The following is a 342-nucleotide window of genomic DNA, read 5'->3' as shown; positions in this document are numbered from 1 at the left end:
CCGTCTTGTACGCAGTGCCATTATTTAATTCATTAACATGCATATTTACAACCAGGTGCCCAAGCCCCGGCATCTTGTAGAGATAACACCAGCGCCTGCCTTTGTTTGAAGACATCGCATCTCGGTGCTGTTAATCGTACGGTGCGGATTAATAAAACATGAAGTTTAAAGATGCCTAAATCACAGCGGGGGAGCTGGTAATCTCTGCCAACAATAATATTTGCACTTTATTTTCATTCTAGCATCCAGCCGAGGAGCCGAGCCTGGGTGGGCAGCAGGAGCACTGCATGCAAACGGATGGGGCGAGGAGAGTGAGAGGGTCCCCACCTGCTGCTTGGGCAT

Source organism: Buceros rhinoceros, unplaced genomic scaffold (assembly GCF_000710305.1).
Source record: "Buceros rhinoceros silvestris isolate BGI_N320 unplaced genomic scaffold, ASM71030v1 scaffold31000, whole genome shotgun sequence".
NCBI classification, from domain to species: Eukaryota; Metazoa; Chordata; class Aves; order Bucerotiformes; family Bucerotidae; genus Buceros; species Buceros rhinoceros.
This window is presented reverse-complemented; position numbering follows the sequence as displayed.